This window comes from Durio zibethinus, chromosome 15 (genome assembly GCF_047325235.1).
Source record: "Durio zibethinus cultivar Kanyao isolate XHJ-2024 chromosome 15, ASM4732523v1, whole genome shotgun sequence".
NCBI classification, from domain to species: Eukaryota; Viridiplantae; Streptophyta; class Magnoliopsida; order Malvales; family Malvaceae; genus Durio; species Durio zibethinus.
This window is the reverse complement of record NC_143176.1, coordinates 24,332,560-24,358,304: the sequence shown is the minus strand read 5'-3', so window position 1 is coordinate 24,358,304 and position 25,745 is coordinate 24,332,560. Positions and strand designations below refer to the sequence as shown.

Genomic DNA, 25,745 nt, shown 5'->3' with positions numbered 1-25,745 from the left:
TGAGGCCTATTAGAGGCCCAGGTCATAAGGCACTAGCCTAAAACAATGGTATGGGCAGTGATCAAGACTTCAGAGGCTTAGGCATAATGTTCAAGTTCAATGGAATCAAGGAAGCCTAGGTATGGGTGCTAGTGAGCACTTAGATGAATTGACCAGCCATAAAAATGGCATTGGCATGGAAGAAAAATTAAGATGTGCCATAACCCTCCTACTTTCCAATCATGGTGTGCAAGGTGAGCAGCCTGAGCCTAGGATACCTACACGTGGTGTGTAGCTCGGCATGTGCCAATGGTGTTCGAGGGAATTACCCACATAAAGGACTAGCATGTGTCGATGACGGTCAAAACATGTGCCAAGACTAAGGGCCAACATGTCCCAAATGTGGTCGAGGCAGGTGCATGTGTCATAGTTCGCTAGCTGGTCCAAGCCTAGGGGTTCTTTCTAAGTCAGGGAGCATTCTAGTAAGATAAGGTCCAACTACCAAAAGGACCAGACCTTAAGGCCTATGAAGGCCCAGGTCATGGGGAACTAGCCTAAAACAATGGTACGGGTAGTGATCAAGACACCAAAGTCTTAGGCACATTGTTTAGTTTTAACAAAATTAAGCCAGGCCTAGGTGCAACTGCTAGTGAGTGCTTATATGAATTTAAAAGCCATAAAAATGGCATTAGCACAATAGATGTGCCTGAACCCACCTACTACCAGGTCATAGCGTGCATGGTGTGCAACCCAGCATGAGTTGATGGTGTTCAAGGTAACTACTCACACAAAGGGCTAGCATGTGCCCCTATGATGGGTCGACAATTGAGTGATGGGCACATGTGTCACTTCTAGCTCAGATTTTGACTTAGAGTCATTCAGTCATAATCCAAAGCATGGTAGCTTTATGCTAGTAGCTCTTCAACCAAGCACAATGACCAATTGTGTAAATCAACGGTTCCTCTCATACTAGGTTGAATTACTAGCACGATGCTACCATTAGTAGGGTAAAATTAACTTGCCTCATGATACTCTGAACCCAGCTCACATTCCTTAATGGTGGGTGAACAATCTAACACTTAGTGAATTCTGCTTCATAGTCATAGGAATAGCCGACATCAAAGGATCAAAAAGCAACATCGTTATAAATGCTTGGCTACCATAAGCTAGTTGTCCCTATGGTAACTTTTTTGACACCTCTAGCTTCAAATTCTTAAGGTCTAAAAGATCTATAATCCACACTTTCATGGTTCATTGTTGTACTAGAAATGAAAATCAAACGAGCCTTTACCCTTTTGTTCCATGTGAGATTTTTATTCTTGTTGAGCTCATCTTGGGACACCTATGTTATCTTTTAACAGATGTGCTACCTTAGCCAAAATCCCCACTTAACAATGTCTTATGCCCAAATTGATTGACCAAGGCCATCCTTGGGTCTAAAAGAAGGGGTCATGCCTCACTTCCAATTCATGGAATAAGTAAAATAACATTAAAAGTAACGGTATTTCAATTTCACTCGAGGCCTTCCATTTATCCTACACCAATTAAGTCATTTCCCAAAGTCAGACTACAGTCAAGCTCAACAAGGTTTTCTTTCCCTGCTGTTTCTTCCAAGCCTATTCCCTTGGCTATGGTTTTAATGGATAGTAGATAGGGATAGTGGGAATCTCATTAATCCATTCATGTGAAATACTAATTAGATGATGAGGCATTTGGCTACATTAAAAGGGTCATAGTTACTCTTGTCATTTACCTGTGCTTATTTGAATTTCTTCACTTTGACATTTAGAATAGTGGGTAGAAATCACATTACATGAGCATATGCAAAAACCATTGCATTGATTTGTTTTAATTAAATAGTTGGATTCCCTTTGTCTATACCAATCTAATTTGACTGTTCTCGCCTAGGGAAGGGCCCCGAGGGAGCAATTCCCAATTCCTTTGACCAGCACATGGTAACTTACTCTCACTATAGGAGTAGATTGAGCAATGTATCGGTAGCTGACAGGTTTGAGATTGGGACCATCGTGCCCAACCTTTAGAGCCAATCCATTTCCTAAGGTTATGGATCCATTTTACGACTTCCCTTGCCTATATTATTCCATCGACTAGAAGCTATTCACCTTAGAGACCTGATGCAGTTATAATACAACTAGGCATGGATGGCACTTGGTCCTCTAGATGTTCAAAGGCCACCAAGGGCAAACTTGACACCATAAGACATGTGGTGCTCTTTTGGTTGTTGGACCCTACGTCCAACTAAGCCATTTCCAGGGTAGGCAAGCCATTAAACAAAAAAGATAACCCATCGACTTCTTTAAACTCCCTAATGTTGTCGTTAGCTGTTGCATCCTGATTAAGGAATTTTAACCTAAATCTTTTTTTAAACTCATGCTAGACATGCTATCAGATGAGCTTTCCCTTTCTCTTAGGATCGATTAACTCATGTGCAAGTGCTATTCACATGGAACCTTTCCCCTCTTCGACCTTCAAAGTTCTCATTTGAATATTGGCTACTACCACCATGATCTGCACCGATGGTCACTCCACCTAGGTTCACACCTTGGGTTTTATGGTGAATGCTGTGTCCTCTTACTCATCGAGGCTTGGCCCTTGCCCCAACAACTGGGTATAGGTAGCGTGCTTAAGTGCCATCCATTTTTTGGGTTAGTTGATTTGGTAGGTGACTTGTTTCACATTCCTTAGTGGATTTTGACTTTCATGACCACCATCTTACTGTCTTAATCGACCAACACCCCTTATGGGTTCTAGGTTAGAGCACAATTGGGCACCATAACTTGGCTTTCAGTTCATCTCATATCACCATTTCTACTTACCAAAAATGGCGTACTTAGAGCTCTCGATTCTGTGGCACGGCTAAACGAAGCAACCACGCTGTCATGAGCCAATGTTATATAGGGCCATGACTAGGCATAGGATGTCATGAGCCACCCATGTATAAAGTAATGATTGAGTAGAGGTGTCAAGGTGGAAGGTAAATCCCATGGGCTAGGAAAAAATGTCCCCATTTCAAACTTTGTAATGGTTCATGGTCGCATAGGTGTAAAATCTCTTTAGCTCTTTAGAGGGCTGAGCAGTCGACGTATTGTTAGGCTATCTCACTAGCTAAGGTACATGCTAGACCATTCATTTAGGGCTACCCCTCTTAACTCAACGATGGTGGAAAGACTCAATGCTCTTTTTGTACTTATTATACTATTCTTGATATTAATAAAACATTTTTTCTTATGAGAACACCGGGGGTTACCTTGGTGTGCTCCCATTATGCACCAATATATTGTTGTGTATTTTTGAGATTAACTTGTGGCTTGTTGGTTGCCTATTCATATATCAAACTATCCTTGGCTGACTTGTGTGGAAGTATCCATCCAAGTGCCACACAGTCTATTGCTTCATCGAGAGAAAGCTTAGCCTGTGACATGTGATATTAGAGCACAATTGAGAAGTGCTAGAGAATTGATAAAATGGCTACGAGTGGTGGATTTAATGATCAACAAAGGATTGAGGAGCTTGAGGCCATGGTGGCTACCCTAAAAGCTTATATGGTAACTCATGATCCACTAAAGGGGATCAAGATATCCCAATAGGAGTTGTTTGATACTTTACATAGCTTGGGTAAGGAGACCAAAGATGCCTTAAGTGTCTTCTAGAGAGAGTTTGAGGAGCTTAGGGCCCAAGTGAGTATGCTACAAATAGTTATGGCCAGGTCAAGTTTTAACTCATGGAGAAAGAGAAAAAGGCCAAAGTGCCAGAGCCTCGATGTAATGAAGGGGCAAGAGATGTCAAAGAGCTTGAGAACTTCCTATTTAACATAAAACAATTCTTTTAAGCTATGCACACATAATCAAAGGAGGATAAGGTTGTAATGGCTTCAATATACATTGCCATGGATGCCAAGCTATAGTGGTGTTCAAAATTTGTAAGTAATGAATGCCCTATTAAAACTTGAGCAAATCTTAAGCAAGAGTTGAAAAATGAGTTCTTCCTTGAGAATGTGAAGTATATGGCCCAAATGATGCTTCCAAAATTAGTGTAAACAAGAACAATGTGAGAGTTTGTAAGGAGCTTTTCTACCTTGATGTCGGACATTAGAGACAAGTCTAAAAAATACAAGATGTTCTAATTCCTTAAGGGCCTCAAACCTTGGGCTAGGATGGAATTACAAAGATAAAAGGTGCAAGATGTGGCTATGACCATGGCTGCCACCAAACGTCTTAATGACTATAACAATGCCCCCTCAAAATGAAAGAACCTGTATCGATGGCAATAAGTCCAACTTTGGGAATGGTAGAAAGATGGTCAAAGTAGATAGACCCTTCAATGAAGGATTAGATAAGATGCCTTCTAGTTGAGACAATACCCAACCCAAGGCAAACAATGTATCGAATTTCAATCTGAAGCAACTACTAGCTTGTTTCTTATGCAAGGGGTCACATCGGGTGGCCAAATGCCCACGTAAAAGTGCCTTTAATGCTTTGAGAGCCTCCTTTTCAAGAGTCCTCCAAAATAGTCAAAATTGTTGAAAAAGTTAAATAGAAGCCATCATGGATGGGCTCAATATGGTTCTTTAATGCCTTTTGTACCCAACTAAACATGATAAAGAAAGAATCTGTTAAAGGCTCGATGTATACGGACCTAGTACTCAATGGTAAAACCACAAAAGCCATGGTAGATATAGGTGCAATTGATACATTCATCACATCAGAGAAAGCAAAAATGTGTGGTCTCTAGGTTAATAAACACTGTGGGCAAATGAAAGCAATTAACTCATTAGCCTTTGTGATTAGTGGAAGCTCTAAAAGTGTGATGACCAAGTTAGGGCCATGGGATGGAAATGTAGACTTCATGATTTCCCTCATGGATGACTTTGATGTTGTCATAGGATTGGGTCTTCATGATGTTGGCTCAGGCAATCCCAATCGCTACTACTAGTTATTTATTGTTCTTGGGGGAAAGCTTATGTATTGTGTCAGCCACAATCCTCCATAAGACTAGGAAGAAAATGATTTCAACATTACAATTCAAGAAATGAGTAAAAAGAAGGGAGCCTTTTTATGTGGCTATGCCAATTTACAAAGATGGGATTAATGGAATTTGTGGTTATGTATGGACTATAGGGCATTGAACAAAGTTACTATGAGAAAAAAATATCCTATTCCTGCTATTGCAGATTTGTTTGATCAACTAAGTTAGGCTAAGTGCTTCTCTAAATTGGACTTGAGATCTGGCTATCATCAAGTTAGAATTGCTAAAAGAGATGAGCCAAAAAACACTTGTGTAACGCAGTATGGTGCATTTGATTTGTTATGCTTTTTGGATTGACTAATGCCCCTACCATATTTTGTACCTTGATGAATCAAGTGTTCCATGACTATCTTGACATGTTTGTGGTCATCTATTTAGATGACATACTAGTCTATAGTTCTACCTTGGAAGAGCACCAAGAGCACCCACATCTTATGTTTCAAATACTACAAGACCATCAGTTGTATGTTAAAAGATAAAAAAGTGCATTTGCTCAAACATGAATTCACTTCTTAAGCTATAATGTTTAACAAGGCCACATTCGAATGGACAGGGAAAAAGTTAGGGCTATCAAGGATTGGGCAACACCAAAGAATGTTAGGTGAACTCCACTCATTTTTGGGCTTAGTGAACTATTATAGGAGATTTGTGAAAGGATACTCTCATAGAATCATGGCTCTCATAGAGCTATTGAAAAAGGAGCATAAATGGTGTTGGATAAGTGAATGTCAAGAGGCTTTTGAGGGCTTGAAGAAAGCCATGATGAAAGACCTTGTCTTAACTCTCCCTTACATTAGGAAGCCTTTTGAAGTTCAAACAAATGCATCTAATTTCACTATTAAGGGAGTGCTTTTACAAGAATGACACCCTCTAGCATTTGAAAGTCAAAAGTTAAGTGAAGCTAAAAAGTAATATATGGTTCAAAAGAAAGAACTTCTAATGGTAATCCATTGTTGGAAACCATGGCGGCATTATTTGTTAGGTTCACAATTCGTAGTTAAGATAAACAATGCAATAGTTAGTCATTTTCTCACCCAACTAAGGTTCATGGCTAAGCAAGCTAAATGGTAAAGTTTCTAATCGAATTTGAATTTTTTTTTTAGCACACAACTAGAATAACCAATCAAATGGTAGCTAGTAAAGTCATAACAGATATTCACAAGCTAATTGAAGATAATCTGTAAAAAAACCCATAGGCTAGTGCCATCCTAGAGCTAGTAGAAGAAAAGAAGTCCAAGTGCTTTTGGCAAGAAAATGGGGCCTTATTGACAAAAGGTCTTTAGTTGTTTGTGCCAAAAATAGGAGGTCTAAGATAGATGCTAGGGAATGCCATGATACATCATGGACAGGTCACCCTGGTTGGCAATGTACTTTAGCTTTACTGAAACAAAGCTATTATTGGCCTCACATATGGCAAGATGTGATGGACTATACGAAGACTTGCCTCATTTTTCAATAGGACAAAGTTGAAAAGAAGAAATCGATAGGCATACTTGACCCATTACTTATGCCCACAAGACCTTAGGTAAGTTTCTCCCTTGACTCCATATTGGGCCTTCCTAAGGTTGGTGATCTTGTGTCTATTCTAGTAGTGATTGACCATTTCTCTAAAAATGCTACATTGATTCTCTCCCAAAAGTATAACATCATGGAAGATATAATAATATTTAAACATGTAATCAAGTATTAAGGCCTTTTTTAAAACATTATTAGTGACATGGATCCAAGATTCACTAGGTCATTCTCGAGAGAATTTTTAAAGATCTTGGTATCTTAGCTCAACATCTTTTCAAGTTATCACTTGCAAGCTAATGGTCAAACTAAATGATTTAATGGGTTATTGGAGGAGTACTTAAGATACTTTGTTCAAGCTAATTAGAAGAATTAGCCTTTATTGTTGGATGTAGCTCAGTTTTGTTTTAATTCCAACAAGTGTTCTTCCACAACCAAAGTCCATTTGAGGTGGTCACTGAACAACTATAAAGACCACTACATACATCCCTTGAGCCATATCGAGGGAAGAATCCACGAGCCTTCAACCTTAGCCAAAAATCAATACAAAACATAGAAATTGTGCAAGCAGACTTAGAGAAGGCATCGAACCACATGAAGAAATGGATAGATAAGGGCTGAAAGGCATAGCAATTCAAAGTTGGTGATCTTGTTCTTGTCAGATTAGTGCCTGAACAAACCAGGTTCCTAAAGAAGTAGGATCATAGGTTGGAGCATAAGTATAAGGGTCCAGTGAAGATCCTTTCCAAAGTTGGGAATGCCTCTTATAAAATTGACCCATCAAAATGGATTAAGGTGCACGTAGTGTTCCATGTGAACAACTTAAAGCCTTATCATGCAAACCCCACATATACAAGTTAAGGTGAATCAACTAGAGCTGCCATTACCATGAAGCCACCATTAGAATATTGAGTTAAAGAGATTTTAGTTGACAAGGTATCTTGAGTATCATGAAGAATAATTCATGAATATTTAGTGGAGTGGGAGAGCTTAGGACTAGAAGAAACTAATTGGGAGAGAGATCATGTCCTCCAAGCATTCAAGTAAAAAATTGAAGAATTCTATGCCAATAAGTCAATGAGGTCATCTACAAAATAGGTGGGGGAAGATGTCATGAGCCAACCTTGTATTGGCCCACAACCAAGCATAGGATGTAATGAGCCACCCATGTATAGGGCCATGACTAAGTAAAGGTGCCAAAAAAGAAGGTAGATCTCATTGGCTAAAAAAAAGTGTCCTCATTTCAAACTTTGTATTGGTTCTTAGTAGCATCGGTATAAAATCTCTTAATCTCTTTCGAGGGGTTAAGCAATTGACATATTATTAGGCTACCTCACTGACTAAGGTACATGTTAGACCACCCATCTCGGGCTACCTCTCTGGCCCTGATGATGGTGGGAAGACTCGGTGCTTTTTTTATACTTGTTGTACTTTCTTAATATTAATAAAATAATTTTTTTTCTTATGGGAACATCGAAGGTTGCCTTGGTGTGCTCCTAATATGGCCCAATATATCATTATATATTCTTGAGATTAATTTATGGCTTGTTAGTTGCCTATTTAGATATCAAACTATCCTTGGCTACTTGTCGGGAAGCATCCATCCAAATGCCATATGGTCTATTGCTTCATTAAGAGAAAGCATAGATAGTGATGCATGCCATCTTGCCTATTTAAAGTTTGAGAATAGATCGAGGGCATTGTCCATCCAATGCCTCTAATTATTGGCTTTACCCTATAGAACATGCCAAGGGCTCTAATTATCCTCAAGGAAACTTCAGAGGGAACTAGCTATAGATGGTTCGATTAGTCTTTCACGCCTATACCTAATTCATACAAATGATTTGCACATCATTATCACTGCAAGCCTCCACCAAAGTTTCATTTGGCTTTGCTTGTTTAGGCATAGTTCACCATCTTTTGGGTTCTAATAGGCAGCTCACACCCGAACCTTTCATGAAAAAGTTCAAGGTTAGTCGGTGGTGCACCCGTGAGAGATCCTGCCAATCAACTTCCTTGCACCTTATGGGTTTTTTAGCTCATTGACTAGTACACATGTTAGAATCCTTGGTCTATGTTTCAAAATGGGTCAGATGGTGAGACCACAGGCTAATGCCTAGTGCATGCCGGTGTCAAGGCACACCAAGATGATGTATGCTACATTCCATGATCACAGTGATAACATCTCTATAGGTATATCAAAAGCCTAAGCTTGGGCCACCATCATGACCCATGTCAATCCATGCCTTGAGTTGATCAGCAAATCGGCTCTCACTATTCCACATCTGATGAAGGCACATTGTCAACCCCTATCTGCTTCCCTTTCGATAATTTTAAGCTCTTTTTGACTCTTTTTTCAAAGTATTTTTCATCTTTCCCTCATGGTACTTGTTTGCTATCAGTCTCTCACCCATATTTAGCCTTGGATAGAATTTACCCCTTGATTAGGGTTGTATTCCCAAATAACCCAACTCACATACAATGCCTAGTGCTATGAAAAGGTCCAGGCACAACAGGGCTCTCACCCTCTTGGCACTCTTTTTTAGGGTACTTGGGCCCAGTCTACCATTAAGGATGCGTTTCCATACTACAATTTGGACACCGAAGGTGGCCAATTCTCAAGTTGGGCTATTCTCAGTTTGCTCGCCACTATTATAAGAATCTTGGTTAATTTCATTTCCTTCACTTATTAATATGCTTAAACTTAGTGGGTAATCTCGCCTAACCTGAGGTCATGATGTGAGCATTGACCAAGTGATGTGGGGGATCTAATAGGGTCTGGGTGGACAACAAGTACATGTCATCAAAGATGAGGCACATTAAGGGCTTAACCACTGATGGTCACAGCGCTATCATTGCCAGGGACTCACTTTTGGGCCAACCATGATCGACAAGATCATAAGAGGCCATCTTTCACCCTCTTCACCTAGAGCTCGATGGGCGGGGGTTTAGAGAGGGTGACAGTGCATGACAGCTAGACAAGCGTGCCATCGACCTAATGGCTTGGGGCATAACTTGCCTTCAAAGATTCGATGGTTCACGGGATTTTGCAATTCACACCAAGTATTGCATTTCACTACATTCTTCTTTAATGTAAGAGTTGAGATATCCATTGTTGAGAGTCATTTTTGGTTTTTCATGACAAAAAGAGTCACAATGCCAACTATGCACATATTGCAAACAGGATGATGATGGCACATGCATTCTTTTTTATTCTGGTTGTTTGGTACAATTCACATTATGGCTTTGTTATTCAGTCGTAGGTAACAATACCAATCATTTTGCCCCTCCGAGAGGTAGAATGAAGTGTCACACCCGCTTAAGGCTAAAAGGGGCTCAGGGCACCCTCACCCTTTTGGTGTTTCATTAACCTGTTCATGAGTCATTCGTTAAATGGGTTTCAACAATGATCTTTCTGTATGTTCACCTACTGAAACCATGTTACGATTTCTCTTACCTTTAAATGATAAGGTTCAGTGGACTTTCCATGATGTCACAAGTAGCAAATTATCCATGTCATAGTGATTTGAACACTTCATCAAACCATTCAATCGGTAAGAGCAATGGGTGGTGTACAAAGGGTAAGAACGTACTCAACATGAGTTGATGACTTACACTTACTAGGAATTCCTTGTTAAAGACAAACAATTACAATGATCTATCCCCATCATGATGAAATTTCAAAGATTACCCAGGCTTGTCAACCAAGGCTATAGACTCTTTGAATACATCAATGTAGCAAGTGTGTGGCCAAGAAAATCTAAGGGCATCACAGACCTATTATTGCCTCAAACTTCCTTGGCCTAAGTGGCCATAGTCCCTCTAAAAAGCTATCCATGAAGGATCACCTCCGCGTACCTAGTTAGCAAGCTAAAGTCTTGTTTTTTAATGAAGTAACTAGGCAAATCACTTCACCAACTAAGAATGGCCATGCACCACCACCCATAGAATAAAAAAAGAGCTCTCAATCTATCAATCCTTACTATGTTTGGACCTAGTAAGTTTGCCTTTCTTAAGTTAAATTAAGCCACACGTTCTACTCTTAGTGATGCCCTTTTGTCAATTCCTTTAAGTTTCAACCTTGTGACCATACTTCCCCGGAACCCAAAGACTTTGATTTCTTATAAGGTGCTGATGGAGTTCTAAAAGTAACATCCATCGATCCCTGGCCGACATCATTTATGGTTGAGACTAGGATGGTATTTGATCATCTTTGAGCCCTAACTTTCATTATTGATTAATGAAAACATCCTTGGAAAATACTTTTGCAGTTGTACATCTTTCATAAATCCAAAAATTTTACCTCTAGCTATGAAATTTGAATGCCCTTAATTGTCCCTGTTAATCATTACTCCTATCTCAAAGGCTAACACATTAAGACTGAAATCCTATGATGTTATCCCATGCTAATGTATACAAGCACAAGCCTACTTTGAGCACTCTAATTTTTTCAAAGTAACAATGTTAGAGGAACGACTTGGCTAATTAAGGCTAGGAGTGCCTCACCAATAGTAGGGAAGAGTAGCTTGGTGCTCGCTGTGAGGTGGAGTAGACGACCCAATCCTAGTTTCAACTATAAGCTTTTTAACTGCAACAACTTAAATATATGCTATTGGAGCTGAAATTGTTGTAGCTGCTAGCACTAGACTTACCTTTCAATGGATTCCCATTAAGGATTTAGATTGTACTTATTCCAATTACCAAACTTATAAAGCTTCGTATTGTTATTTATTTTCACTACCTCTTTATGTTAGGATTGGGTAATTTATGCACCTGCTACCTTCCTTGGAAGTGGTAGACGTTTCTCAGGCTCCCTCTTTGGAATCAAACCCTAATTCTCCATCACCCATCACCACCATAATAGGCCATTGTCCTACTATCAAAAGTTGATAGGACAAAATTTTGAATGATGCATCTCCAGCATATAGGCTGTGTGATCTATCGAGTTATCATGAATCATCAGAGTAATAGGCAAAGCCTATGTAGACATTTTGTCTAATGAATGCATATTTTCCAAAAGTTGGGGTTTGTTGCACATATTAGCTTTAGAATTACTATAGTTATCCTAGTAGTAGATGCCATCAAATAACCTATAATTGATTTGATAAGCCATTCATAGTTTCACTATCTGAATTAGTTCAAACTTACATAAGCATGGCCTAATCTTCGAGACAAGCATATGACTACTTGGCAAGATCAACCAAGTAGCATTCCTTTAGGATGTTGGCACTGTATGGGCCTCAATGCACTGACTGAGCAATGGATATAGCCAACACAAAGCACAAGCATCATGCATGTCAAGCTCGTAAAATGCATAGCAACAAATGTGCAAGGGTCGAGAGCCTGTACCTACAAAACATTCCACATCCAATAGCATAATCGAACACTAGTGCACCAATGTGGCTATAGAGGTTTGGGTGGCACACTTAAGACATAACACATGATTGAGGTTTGACCCATAGCCCTTAAAGATATAAGAAGAATGATGGATTGCAAGACATCCAGTTACCATCAATTTAGGTATGTAGTAGAGGATCCTGATTGCACCCCTAAGGTACGACGACTACATAGAGGGAGATTGAAGAGGATGATGGGTTGACAATTTGATGCATCGAGATGGAGCCTGCCAACATGCATAATCATAACATCACTCATATGCCTGTTGCATACAAGTGGCAACATCCATGCACACTAGTCCACAACCCACCCAATCAATTACTTGATGAATGAAAGGAGGAAATGATGTACGAGGCCATGCCACAACCGCTTAGCATGGGAAAAACACAAGCAAGGGACATAAGACTACCCTTACCATCTAATAGGCAACAATGGCATGACACCACCAATGCTTGGTCTAGTCGAGACAACACAGGAAACCTTCACAAGGAGATGTTGCTTGATTTAGGGATTTGTTCCTAGGGTCATTGGTAGCATAGGCTACATGCATAGGCTTGGCGAAGCCAAGGCATTTTTATGGTTGATGATAAGGGACCATGGGACTCCCAAATACTCAAGAGACTTGGCCAGACTAAGCTAGTGACTGCAGCTTCTGCTTGCACCACTTTAAGGAGCTGTTGCCCAATTTAAGGACTTGGTCTAGGGTTTAAGGCAGCAACAATCATAGGCATGGGCTTGAGCTCAGCACAACTGAGCCTTTTTTTCCATATGCACACCAACTAGTTAAGGCCATAAGCTCTTACAAGTCACCAAAGTAACTAGTTGCTTAATAACATGACCAGAAGGTATGCATGGCCTGGATTTTGCTCTAGGGACATTTCCATGGATGTTTGCAACAACAAGCCTATCATGCACACCTACTCCCTCATGAGGGAAAAATAGGGACCAGACAATCACCCCTAAAAGGCATGATAGATTTTACAGATATGTTAGCAGTGGACATTAAAGTGTCTATAATGGGGAACTTCTTTCAAACAGGCATATCTAGCATGAGGGTTTATAGGTGTTAATGGTGGTTGAGGCATGTGCCCATACCAAGGCCTAGCATATACTGATGGTGTTCAAAGCAAGTGCCCGTAGCAAGGGCCAACATATGCCGATGGTGTTTGAGGTAACTACCTATACCAAAGGCCATTTTTTATCGATACTGATCAAGGCATGTGCCTTCACCAAGGGCTAGTATGTACCAATGGTGGTCAAGGTAATTACCCATACCAAAGCCAATTAGTGCCTGTGGTGGTTGAGGTAGGTGCCCTTACCAAAAGCCAGCTTGTGTTGATGATGGTCAAGGCATGTACTCGTACCATGTGCCAACATGTGCTAATGATGGTCGAGGCCTTGGCTAAAGTTTGATTTTGGGCCCTAATGCACATGCTAGGCTCAGGCATGTACTAGTGCCTTATTTTTTACCTAGGGCACCATCACCAGAAGATTGTTGAAGAACCTAGTCAATGGCATTGAGGGTTCCAACGATTAGGGAAGGGGGCCAAGGGTGTGTGCACATAATATATAATGGGTTCTAGTCCTTAGCCCTTATATTGGCCCCTTATCCCCCAAGGAACCTCAATAACTCACAACCCCTTAAAAAAGCATAAGAGCTTTTACAGGTTTGCAACTAGTAGCCATTCAAGTGTCTAAAATGGGGAAACTTTTTTCAAATAGCCATAAGATCTTCTACACTTTGAGTTCTTAGCTGAATTTTTTTATGGATGCCTACAAAAATAAAAGGATCACGTATACTAAAATTACGGCCAAAACTCCTTTTAAAAGAATTTAAAAAAATCCCAAACCATGAAAAATTTTAAAAATCATGAAAAATAAAAAATGAGTCATCTTGCCATGAAACTTCACATGAAGGCATAGGGGATTGTTATATGAATTTACAAGCCATAAAAATGGTATTGGCATGGCAAAAATATGAAGATGTGCTTGAACCTAACTATTGCCCAATCAGGGTCTGCATGATGCACGACCCAACATGTGCCAATAATATTTGAAGGAATTACCTACACCAAGGGCCAACATGTCTTGATGGTAATCAAAGCATGTGCCAAGACCAAGGGCCAACATGTCTTGATGGCAGTTGAGGCATGTACATATGTCACAGTCTATAAGTTGGTCCAAAACCAAGAGTTATTTTCGAGTAGAGAAACAGTTCCAGTTCTAGTAGGACAAGGTCTAAAAGCTAGGAGGACCAAGCCTTGAGGTGTACTAGAGGTCCAGGTCATAGGAAACTAGCCTAAAACAATGGAACAGATAGTGATCAAGACTTTAGAGGCTTAGGCCTAGTGTTCGAGTTTGACAGAATTGAGCTAGGCCTAGGGGTGTGTGTGTGTTGGTTAGCATTTTATGAATTTACAGGTAGTGATCAAGACTCTAAAGGATTAGGCCCGATGTTTAGGTTTGGCAGAATTGAGCCAAGCATAGGTGCGGGTGTTAGTTAGCGTTTTATGAATTTACAAGCCATAAAAATGGCATTTGCATGACAAAAATATAAAGATGTGCTTGTATCACTAGTTGAGACTCAAGCTTCAGGCTTGCATAGCTCCAGGACACAAGAATGGACTATTTTACATCCTAAATTAGCCTAACATAAGAAACGGTGCATGAACACTTTAGACTACAAGGCTTGGCTAATAGGAAGTTATGAAATGAAAGGCCATAACAAGTGCTTACAAAAAGGCTAACAAAAGAATAAACTAAAGTTTAAGGCAAAAGTAAGGATGTTGTTACTTAATGGTTCTACTGTATGTACAATGAGGATGAGAATCTCTCTATTTATAACTAAGTCCCCCTTAGAATTAGTGCCAAGATACATTTCTAAACTCTAGGGATTACACTGGCTTGAATCTTATGATTTTAGGAGATAAGATACAATTCTTGATTTTAAGGGATTGGTGTTCCTATATAATTTTTGACTTGCTAAAATCATGCTAATTATCAGGCCTTCTAGAAGCCTCAAAAACTGATCCTCCCAAGATTGTGTTCAGGTGTGCCCATACCTGGGCTCGACTATGTACCTACTCCTTAACCATCAATGCTCTTACCTGGGTTTGATTGGATGCTCGTGCAATGCTCACCAATGCCTACCCCTGGGCCTAGCTCAATCCTACACAACCTAAACACCTTTCTTAGGCCTCTAGAGTCTTTATCACTACCTGTCTCATTGTTTTGGGCTAACCTAGACATCTAGTGAACCTCAAAGCCTGGTCCCCTTGGATGTCAAACTCTATCTCACTAGAACTTGAACTACTACTCAACTTGGAGAGAACCTTTTGGCTTGTACTAGCTTATGAACCATGACACTTGAACCCACCTACTGCTTGGTTTTGGTGCACATGGTGCATGACTATAGCCTAGGATACATGTACTTAGTGTACGGCCTAGCATGTGCCGATGGTGTTCGAGGGAACTACTCACACAAAGGGCCAGTATCTGCCAATGATGGTCAAAGCATGTGCTACGACCATCGGCCAACATATCCCGATGGCAATCGAGGCACGTGCATGTGCCATGGTTTGTAAGCTAGTCTAGGCCTAGAAGCCCTTTTTTAGTCGAGCAATAGTTTCAATTCTAGTGAGATAAAATTTGATAGCTAGAAAGACCAAGCCTTGATGCATACTGGAAGTTTAGGTTATAGGGAAGTGCCCAGAATAGTGGTAAGGGCAGTGATCAAGACTCCAACAGCTCAAGCACGATGTTCAAGTTTAGTGGAAATGAGCCAAGCCAAGGTGTAGGAGCTAGTAAGCATTATATGAATTTACAAGCCATAAAAATGGCATTAGCATGGCAAAAAAATAATGATGTGCCTGAACCCATCTACTACTCGAATGTGGTGTGCATAGTATGTGACCTAAGCCCAGGATACCTGTGCTTAGTGTATAGCCTAGCATATGCCATTGGTGGTCAAGGGAACTGCTTGCACAAAGGGCCAGCATGTGCCAATAATGATCGAAGCATGCACGAAGGCCAAGGGCCAGCATATTTTAATGGTGGTCAAGGCATATGCATCTGTCATAATTCATAAGTCGATCTAGGCCTGGGGTTCTCTTTAAATCAAGGAGAAATTCTAGTTCTAATAAGAAAAATGGTTTGATTGCGATGGGGACTAGGCCTTAAAGCTTGCTAGAGGCCCATGTCATAAGGAACTAGCCCAAAACAGTGGTACGAGCAGTGATCAAGACTCTAGAGGCTTAAGCATGGTGTTCAAGTTTGGTAAAATTGAGCCAAGCCTACGTGTGGGTGCTAGTGAGTACTTATGTGAGTTTATAGGCCATAAAAATGGCATTGGCATGGCAGAAATGTGAAGATGTTCAGAAACCCACCAACTACCCAATCGTGGTATGCATTGTGCGAGGCTTGGGCCCAGGATGCTCATGTGTGGTGCACGACCTAGCATGTGTTGATGGTGTTCAAGGGAACTGCTCACACAAAGGGCCAACATGTGCTATTAGTGGTCGAAGTATGTGCCAAGACCAAGGGCCAACATATCCTAAAGGTGGTCAAGGCATGTACTTATGTCATGATTTATAAGCTAGTCCAGGCCCAAAAGTTTTCTCTAAGTTGAGGAACAGCTCCAATTCTAGCAGAAAAGGGTCTGACCACTAGAGAAGAATAGTGGTATGGGCAGTGATCAAAACTCCAAAGGCTAAAGCACGGTGTTCGGGTTCTAAGAAATTGAGCCAACCATAGGTGCAGGCGCTAGTGAACGCTTAGATGAATTGACAAGCCATTAAAATGGTATTCACAAAGTAAAAATGTAAAGATGTGCCTGAACCCACCAACTGCTTGATAGTAGTGTGCATGGTATGTGGTCTAGGCCTAGGATATCACACTCGGTGTGTGGCCCAGCATATGCCAATAGTGTTAAAAAAAACTACTTATACAAAAGGCTAGCATGTGTTGATAGAGGTTAAAGCATGTGCAAAGACTAAGGGCTAACATGTCTCAATGGTGGTCGAGGCAAGTGCATGTGTCATGGTCTAAATGCTAGTCCATGCCAAAATGTTCTCTCTGAGTCGAGGAGTAGTTTCAGTTCTAATAAGAAAAGGTTTGATTGCCAAGGGGACCAAGCTTTAAAGCCTACTGGAGGCCCAGGTTAAGGGGCACTAGCCTAGAATAGTGGTATGGGCAATGATCAAAACTCTAGAGGCTCAGGCACAGTGTTTAAGTTTTATATAATTGAGCCAGGCTCAGGTGTAGGCGTTGGTGAGCACTTAGATGAATCGAGGCATCTGTATGTGTCATGGTCCGTAAGTTGGTCCAAGCTCAAGGGTTCTCTCTAAGTTGAGGAACAGTCTCAATTCTAGTATGATAGGGTTCGACTACCAAACAAACCAAGCCATAAGGCTTACTAGAGTCTTAGGTCATGGGGAACTACCAAAAATAATGGTATGAACAGTAATCAAGACTCCAGAGACACAAGTAAGGTTTTCAATTTTGGTATAATTGAGCTAAGTTCGGGTACATGCACTTGTGAGCAATGTACGATCACACAGTCAGACCCAGGTGCAGGCACTGATGATCAAGGTACGAGCGCACGATCAAACCCATGTGTAGGATTGCCTGAACATAATCTTGGGAAGATCAAATTTGTGGGCTTCTAGAATGCCTAATACTATAGCACAATCTTTGACAAGCTAGAATTATGCTAAGCACTTGAGTTTCGTAGGTTGATAATTTTTTACAAGTGCCAGCATCTAACGATGGTGTTTAAGGTAGCATCCTGAACTAAGGGGCCAGCATTTGCTGATGGTATTCGAGGAAATAATAGGTCAACATATGCCAATGGTGTTGGATGCGATTGCCCATACAAACTAAGGGCCAAGTGTTGTCAATGGTGTGTAGGCATAACTGATCCAAGGCCAGCAGTACCAAAGGTGAGCTTGTTCCTATAACAAATACCAAAGGCATTTGGTTGTCATTTACTTGGATGCTTGAGGTAGGGATGTCATCCACCAGCCTAATCGATTGCAAGGGAGAACACCATTCATCCCCTACACCCCAAAGAGGTAGATTTAAAAGAATAAAGTGAATAGACTTCAATGGGTGTGAGGGGAAAGGATGAATTGAAGCAACAAAAGGCTAAATCTTAGTGGATCATGGCAGAGTGGCAGCAAGGCCACTTTACCACTTATAGTACTACATCACATAATTAAGTCATCTATAAAGGATTCTACCTACCGCTTTGTAGGAATTAAGCTCTAAGAAAGCCCGCATAATTTGTTCACCTCAAAGGCTGCACCTACAACATGTACCTTTAGGGGCCATAGGCTTCTACTATGGGTTGACAATTGGGTGACAAGCACATGCATCACTTCTAGCCTAGATTCAAACTTAAAGGTGTTAAGTCATAATCTAATGCATGGTAGCTTTGCACCATTGACTTTTAACCAAGCACGATGGCCAATTGTGTGAATCAACAGTTCCTCTCTACTAGGTTGAATTACTATTGCGACATTGTCATCAATAAGGTAAAACTAACCTATCTCACGATAGTCTAAACCCAGCTCATGTTCTTTATTAGTGGGTGAATAATCCAACACTTCATGAATTCAGCTTCACAATGATAGGAAAAGTTGGCATCGAAGGATTAAAAAGCAATGTTGCTATGCATGCTTAGCTACCACTAGCCAGTTATCCCTATGGTAACTTTTCTGACACCCCTAGCTTCAAATTCCAAAGGTATAAAGGATTGATAGGCCATGCTTTCATAATTCATATTTGTATTGGAAATCAGAATCAAATGAGCTTTTACCCTTTTGTTCCACATATGTTTTATGTTTTCATTGAGCTCATCTTAGGACACCTGCATTATCTTTTAACAAATTTGCCTTCCTAACCAAACTCCCCACCTAAGAATGTTTTTTTGCCTAGATTGACTAATTGAGGCCGGCCTTAGGTCCAAAAAAGGGGGTCGTGCCCTACTTTCGATTCATAAAATAAGTAAAATAATATTAAAAGTATAGGTATTTCAATTTCATTCGAGGTCTCCCACTTATCCTACACCTCTCAAGTCATTTCACAAAGTTAGACTAAAGTTAACCTAATAAGGTCTTCTCTCTTTGTTGATTCTACAAAGCCCATTCCATTGGCTGTGGTTTTGCTAGATGGTAGACAAAGACAATGGGAATCCCATTAATCCATTAATGTGCATCACTAACTAGATGACAAGGCATTTGGCTTCTTAGAGAGAGTAATAGTTACTTCTGCTATTTACCCATGCTTGGTTGAATTTCTTCACATTAACACTCAAAGCACTGGGTAAAAATCACATTGCATGAACATCTGTAATGACTATCACAATGCTTTTGTTTTAATTAAACAATCAGATTCCCCTTATCTATATCAATTTTGAGTCAACTATTCATCACCCGAGAAAAGCCCTTAAGGGAGCCTTTCCTAGTCCATCCCTTGGTTGGCATGCGACGACCTACTCTCACCACGAAAGCAACTTGAGTATTGCTCCAGTAGCTGATGGGTTCGACACTGTGACCCTAGTGCCTAGCCCTTAGGGCCAATCCTTTTCTCGAGGTTACAGATCCATTTTGTCAATTTCCCTTGCCTACATTATTCCATCGACCAGAGGCTATTCACCTTGGAAACCTAATGGGTTATAAGTACAACTGGGCACGAATAACATGATCCTTTAGATTTTCAAGGGTCGTTGAGGGTGCACCAGACACCACGTGACGTGTGGTGCTTTTTCAACCATTGGACCCTACCTCTAGCTGAGTCGTTTCTAGGGTAGGTAGGTAGTTAAACAAAAAAGATAACTCTTCCCGAGTCCCCTGCCGATGACTCTAAACTCCCTAACGTTGCCATTAGCCTCCATGTTCTGGCTTAGAAATTTTAACTTGATTCCCTTTCAAGCTCGAACTCAATGCACTATTGGACTAACTCCCCCCATCTCTTAGGATCGACTAATCCATGTTCAAGTGCTACTCACATAGAACCTTTCCCCCCTTCGGCCTTCAAAGTTCTTATTTGAATATTTGCTATTTATTTCAAATAGTTATGACATTTTGTTTTGTGATAAATAATTTGTTTTTGTCCATAAAAGCCTATTTGAAATAAAATAATACTAGTTTATTAATATTTCAAAAATTAATAAGTAAAAGATTTATAAAATGAATATGTTTACTGAGTAAGCTCAAATTATTATGACTGTTTAAGCAATTTTTTATTTCAAATAGTTAGGATCTTTTGTTTTGTCATAAAACAATTGTTTCTATTCATACAAGTCTATTCAGAATAAAATAATACTACTTTATTAATATTTTGCAAGTTAATATGTAGGAGATTTAAAATATATATATGTTTATCGAACAAGTTCACATAGTTATTTCCATTTGAATAATTATCTATTTTAAATTATTATGACCTTTTGTTTTGTGGTAAAACAATTGTTTCTATTCATATAGAATTATTCAAAATAAAATAATACAAATTTATTAATATTTTGAAAATTAATAAGAGATTTAAAAACTAAATCTATTTACTGAACCAATTCAAATAATTATAACTATTTGAACAATTATCTATCTCAAAACGTAATGATCTTTATTTTGTCATACAACAATTGTTTCTTTTCACATAAGCTTATTCGATTAAAATGATACTAATTTAATAATATTCTGAAAATCAATAAGTAAGAGATTTAAAAAATAAATATGTTTGTCGAACGAGTTTAAATAGTTAAGACTATTTGAACAATTATCTATTTCAATCATTCTAACCTTTTGTTTAGTCATAAAACTATTATTTTAGTTCATACAAACTTATTCGGAATAAAATAATACTAATGTATTAACATTCGAAAAATTAATAAGCAAGAGATTTAAAAAAATAAATCTATTTACTGAACAATTTTAATTAGATATGACTATTTGAATAATTATCTATTTAAAATTGTTTTAACTTTTTGTCTTGTCATAAAACAATTGTTTCAATTAATAACGTATCCGAAATAAAATAATACTACTTTATTAATATTTTAAAAATTATTAAGCAAGAGATTTAAAAACTAAAGCTGTTTTCTAAAGCAATTCTAATAATTACGATTATTTAGACAAATATCAATCTCAAATCATTATGATCTTTATTTTGTCATAAAACAATGTTTTTGATCATACAAGTTAATTCAGATAAAAATAATACTAATTTAATAATATTTTCAAAATTAATAAATAATTTAAAAAATAAATATGTTTGTTGAATCAATTCAAATAGTTAAGATTATTAGAATAATTATCTATTTCAAATCATTTTGACCTTTTGTTTAGTCATTAAATAATTTTTTAGTTCAAAAAAGCTTATTCGAAAGAAAATAATACTAAGTTATTCCAAAAATTAATAAGCAAGAGATTTGAAAAAATAAAATTATTTACTGAACAAGTTCAAATAGCTGTAACTATTTAAATCATTATCTATTTAAAATCGATATGAACTTTTGTTTTGTCATAAAGCAATTGTTTTATTTCACAAAAGTTTATCCAAAAAAACAATACTAGTTTATTAATATTTTAAAAATTAATAAGAGGTCTAAAAAATAAATTAGTTTACTGAATCAATTTAAATAATTATGGATATTTAAATAATTATCTATTTCAAATCGTTATTACCTTTCATTTTGTCATAAAACAATTGTTTTTCAACATACAAGCTTATTCGAAATAAAATTGTTAGTACTTTTCGTTTTGTCATAAAACAATAATTTTGAACATACAAATTTATTTGAAATAAAATAATACTAATTTATTAATATTTCAAGAATTAGTATGAGATTCAAAAAATAAATCTATTTACTGAATAAGTTCAAACAATTATGACTATTTGAATAATTATCTATTTCAAATTATTACAACTTTTTTTTTCTGTCATAAAATAATTATTTCTGTTCATAGAAATTTATTTGGAATAAAATAATACTAAATTAATAATATTCTAAAAATTCATAACTAAGAGATTTAAAAAATAAATTTGTTTGTCGAACCAGTTCAAATAGTTAAGACTATATGAATAATTATCTATTATTTTAAACCGTTATAACCTTTTGTTTTGTTATAAAACAATTATTTCAACTCATCCAAGTTTATTCATAATAAAATAAAACTAATTTATTAATATTTTAAAATTTTATAAGAGATTTAAAAAATAATGTTATTTATGGAACCACTTCAAATAATTATACCTATTTGAACAATTATATATTTTAATTTGTTATAACCTTTTGTTTTCTCATAAAATAATTATTTCTATTCATACAAGCTTATTCAAAATAAAATAATACTAATCTAATAATATTTTGACAATTAATAACTAAGAGATTTAAAAAATAAATTTGTTTAACTATTTGTACTGGAGATTCATTTTTTAAATCCGTTATTTATTAATTTTTAGAATATCAATAAATTAGTATACTTTATTTTGAATAAGACTATATCAATAGAAATAATTGTTTTATGACAAAATAAATGGTTATAATGATTTGAAATAAATAATTGTTCAAATTGTTATAACTACTTGAATTAGTTTGGTAAATAGATTTATTTTTTAAATCGCTTAATAATTTTCAAAATATTAAAAAATAAATGTTATTTTATTCAAAACAAACTTATATGAACAGAAATATTTGTTTTACGACAAAACAAAAGGTTATAACAATTTGAAATAGATAATTATTCATATAGCCTTAACTATTTGAATTAGTTCGACAAACAAATTTATTTTTTAAATCTCTTAGTTATTGATTTTCATAATATTATTAGATAAGAATTATTTTATTCCGAATAAGCTTGTGTGAACATAAATAATTATTTTATGATTTGAAATATATAATTATTCAAATAGTAATAACTATTTAAACTAGTCCGGTAAGTATATTTATTTTTTAATTCTCCTACTTATTAGTTTTTGAAATATTAATAAATTAATATTATTTTATTCCAAATAAACTTGTATGATGAAAAACAATTGTTTTATAACAAAATAAAAAGTTCATAATGATTTGAAATAGATAATTATTCAAATGGCCATAATTATTTGAACTAATTCGATAAACTGATTTATGTTTTAAATCTCCAACTTCTCAATTTTTGAAATATTAATAAAGTAATATTATTTTTATTTTGGATAAGTTTTATTAAACTAAAATAATTGTTTTATGATAAAACAAAAGTTTATAACAATTTTAAATAGATAATTGTTCAAATAGTCATAACTATTTGAACTTATTCAGTAAATAGATTTATTTTTTAAAATTTCTTGCTTATTAATTTTCTGAATGCTAATAAAATTAATTTATTTTATTTCAAATTAGCTTGTATGAACTGAAAAAAAAATATTTTCTAACAAAACAAAAGGTCAGAATGATTTGAAATAGACAATTATTCTAATAGTCTTAACTATTATAACTGGTTTGGCAAGCACATTTATTTTTTAAATCTCTTACTTATTAATTTTTAGAATATTATTAGTTTAGCATTATTTTATTCAGAATAAGCTTGCATGAACAGAAACAATTTATTTTATGACAAAACAAAGATAATACTATTTGAGTAGGTAATTGTTGAAATTGTCATAACTATTTAAACTGGTTTGGTAAACAAATTTAGCTTTTAAATGTCTTATTAATTTTTGAAATATTAATAAATTGGTATTACTTGATTCTGAATAATTTTGTATGAATAAAACAATTGTTTTACAACAAAATAAAATGCTATAATAATTTGAAATAGATAATAGTTCAAATGAATATGACTATTTGAATTTGTTCGGCAAACATATTTATTTTTTAAATCTCCAATTTATTAATTTTTAGAATATTAATAAATTAGTATTATTTTGTTTCGAATAAACTTGTATGAATAGAAACAATTGTTTTATGACAAAACAAAATAACATAATGATTTGAAATAAATAATTGTTCAACTATTCATAACTATTTGAACTCGCTCGTTAAATAGATTTATTTTTTAAATCTTTTACTTATTAATTTTTAGAATTTTAATAAATTAGTATTATTTCTATTCCGAATAAGTTTTTTGAGCAAAAACAATTAGTTTATGATGAAACAAAAGATCATATGATTCGAAATAAATAATTGTTCAAATAGTCATAACTATTTGAATGTGTTCAGAAAACATTTTTTTTCTTATTAATTTTTGGAATATTAATAAATTTAAATTATTTTATTAAAAGTAAGCTTGCATGAACAAAACCAATTATTTTGTAGCAAAACAAAAGGTCATAATTTTTAAAATAGATAATTGTTCATATAGTCATAAGTATTTGAACTTATTTGGTAAATGGATTCTTTTTTTTGTTCTCTTACTCATTAATTTTTGGAATATTAATAAATTAGTATTATTTTACATCAAATAAACTTATATGAACTGAAACAATTGTTTTATTACAAAAGAAAAAGTCATAATGATTTGAAATAAATAATTATTTAAATAGTCATGACTATTTTAACTTATTTGGCAAACATATTTATTTTTTTAAATCTTTTACTTATTAATTGTCGAAATATTAATAAATTAATATTATTTTAATCTAAATAAACTTGTATGAACAGAAACAATTGTTTTATGATAAAACAAAAAGCTATAACAAGTTGAAATAAATAATTACACAAATAGTGATAACGATTTGAACTTGTTTGGTAAACAAATTTATTTTTAAATCTTTTACATTTTTAATTGTCTTACTATTAATAAATTTGAATTATATTATTTGAAATAAGATTGTATGAATAGATAAAATTCTTTTGTGACAAAAACAAAAGGTTATAGCGATTTCAAATAGATAATTGTTCAAACAGTCATAATTATTTAAACTTTTTTAGTAAACAGATTCATCTTTTTAAATTTCTTTATTATTAATTTTTGAATTACTAATAAATTAGTATTATTTTATTTTGAATAAGCTTATATGAATTGAAACATTTCTTTTATGACAAAACAAAAGGTCATAATGATTTGAAATAGATAATTATTCAAAAAATCATGATTATTTGATCTAGTTCGGTAAACATATTTATTTTTTAAATTTTACTTATCAATTGCTAAAATATTAATAAATTAGTATTATTTTAGTCCAAATAAGCATGTACGAATAGAAACAATTATTTTATAATAGAACAAAAAGTCATAAGATTTAAAATAAATAATTGCTCAAATAGTCAAAACTAGTTGAACTAGTTTGATAAATAGATTTATTTTTTAAATCTCTTATTAATATTTGAAATATTAATAGATTAGTATTATTTTATTCCAAACAAATTTATATGAACAAAAGCATTTGTTTTATGACAAAAAAAAAGGTCATAATGATTTGGAATAGATAATTGTTCAAATAATCATAATTATTTAAATTGGATAGGTAAATAAAATTATTTTTTAAATCTCTTACTTATTTATTTTTGAAATATTTATAAATTCATTTTATTTTATTCCAAGTAAGCTATTAGGAATTCAAAAAACCTTATTTTATGACAAAACAAAAGGTCATAATGATTTGAAATAGATAACTATTCATATAGTCTTAAATATTGGAACTAATTCAGTAAATAAATTTATTTTTTAATTCTCTTAGCTTTTAATTTTTATAATATTATTATGTTAGTATTATTTTATTTCGAATAAGCTTGTATGAACAAAAATAATTGTTTTATGACAAAACAAAAGGTTATAACAATTTGAAGTTTATAATTGTTCAAATAGTCATTGATGTTTGAACTAGTTCGA

General features: G+C 35.5%; 4 pseudogenes; all 4 read right to left on the bottom strand.

Moving 5' to 3' along the window:
• Positions 1-668: 668 nt before the first annotated feature.
• Positions 669-9,272, bottom strand: LOC149514848 (25S ribosomal RNA; annotated as a pseudogene).
• Positions 9,273-9,505: 233 nt separating this feature from the next.
• On the bottom strand, positions 9,506-9,661 carry LOC149514847 (5.8S ribosomal RNA; annotated as a pseudogene).
• A 280-nt stretch (positions 9,662-9,941) lies between these two features.
• LOC149514846 (18S ribosomal RNA) lies at positions 9,942-11,744 on the bottom strand (annotated as a pseudogene).
• A 6,313-nt stretch (positions 11,745-18,057) lies between these two features.
• Positions 18,058-20,437, bottom strand: LOC149514845 (25S ribosomal RNA; annotated as a pseudogene).
• Positions 20,438-25,745: the final 5,308 nt, after the last annotated feature.